Source organism: Otolemur garnettii, unplaced genomic scaffold (genome assembly GCF_000181295.1).
Source record: "Otolemur garnettii isolate 467f Iridium unplaced genomic scaffold, OtoGar3 scaffold00080, whole genome shotgun sequence".
Classification (NCBI taxonomy): Eukaryota; Metazoa; Chordata; class Mammalia; order Primates; family Galagidae; genus Otolemur; species Otolemur garnettii.
The window spans coordinates 3,330,609-3,332,509 of record NW_003852475.1 but is presented as its reverse complement, the minus strand read 5'-3'; positions in this window follow the sequence as shown (position 1 = coordinate 3,332,509).

Sequence of the window (1,901 nt, the reverse complement as noted above, 5' to 3'; positions counted from 1 at the left end):
AAAAAAAAAAAAGAAAAGAAAAGAAAAAGCTAATACTTGGGGTCTTTGTGTCCAGTTGGGACCCTGGCACAGCCCCCTTGCAGGAAAGCAGGAGTATCTATCCTGGAGGACAAGCACACTTCACCCTGATACCCAGCCCCACAGTCGCTTGGCTTCTCCCTGGGGACAATGAGGGAAGGATCCCTGACCCTAACTTTAGGGTCTCTGTCCTGAGCACATAAAAGTAGTCAGTGTCTCTGTCTGATCAGACAGGCTAATCAGAAAGAGAAGGGCCAGGCATTTTCATCTTTCATGGCTTCTTCTGAATTCACCAAGGGGATAATTTACTCTGTCTCCTTCAGGGAGGAGGGAGTAAGGGGACAGAGAGACACCAAAAGTTGTCTTCCAGCAGAACATGAGGTATGAAGAACAGGTATTTCATGTTTCACTGTTGTGTGGCATCCTTATGTAGCACAATGACACATCAGTTTCTAATAAAATACCACTGCTCAAATGTTACCCTGCACTCTGGAAATGTGTTCACTAGTTCTTAAACTCATGTGGGGATTAGAACCATCTGCCACCTGACATCAATGCCTGCCCTTTTTGCAGCCCAGTATACATCTTTGAGACCTATTGAATCCCCTTGGCACAGCATGTAAGAATAATTCCGTGCCTTAGTGTGCTGTATTCCAGTGCAGTTTCACATCAGTACATGAGTAGAGGTCAATCACTTGATTTTATAAAACCTACCAAAGTTTTTTTTTCTGTTTTTTTAAAAGGGTGATTATGAATTATGACCACTAATCATAATTCAAACATACTGACTTTCTAGAGCAGTGCCATCCAACAGAAATATAGCACAAGCTACATATATAATTTTTTTTTTTTTGAGACAGAGCCTCAAGCTATCCCCCTGGGTAAAGTGCTGTGGCATCACAGCTCATAGCTGGGCTCAAGCGAGTCTCCTGCCTCCGCCTCCCAAGTAGCTGGGACCACAGGCACCCGCCACAGCACCTGGCTATTTTTTGGTTGCAGCCGTCATTGTTGTTTGGCGGTCCGGGCTGGGGATTCGAACCCGCCATCTTAGGTGTACGTGGCTGGCGCCTTAGCCGGTTGAGCTATAGGCGCCGAGCCAAACAAAGCATTCTTATGGTACCTAAACCTAGCAAGTGATTGGCACATATAGTTTACACACAAAGGCCACACGCATAGCCTGGTCTCATTGGTTGTAACTCTGGGTGGCTATACTTCCGTTTTAGAGCCATTTGTGCAATCCTGCAAAATGTTTTACCTGCTTTCTACATAACATTTCCTTACAAAACTATAACTTAACTTATGGCTTGACTTTCATCAAATGGATATTTAAAGAGGCATATATGAAACATTGCTATCTGTTTTTCTTATTGTGTCAAAATCTGCTATTATAAAGTATAGGGAAGATACTTAGCAATGCCTCTCTCCTCACATTAAACTGGGAGCCAGATGAGAAATGAGACACAGGAGGCAGACAGATGCAATTCACAGTGTTACTTTCAAGGTTTATAATGTAGGATGGGAGATCCCGGCAGGGATCTGCAGCCCCAGTCATGCTAATACTTGGAGGGCCAGGCACGGTGGCTCACTCCTGTAATCCTAGCACTCTGGAAGGTCGAGGCAGGTCGATTACAGATTTCACAGGTTTGAGACCAGCCTGAGCCAGAGCGAGACCCCCCATCTCTAAAAATAGCCAGGAGTTGTGGCAGATGCCTGTAGTCCCAGCTACTTGGGTAGCTGAGGCAAGAGAATCTCTTGAGCCCAAGAGTATGAGGGTGCTGTGAGCTGTGACTTCACTTTGTCTACTAGGGGCAACAAAGTGACACTCTGTCTCAAAAAAAGGCTCGGCGCCTTGTAGTTCAAGCATCTAAGGTGCCAGTCACATA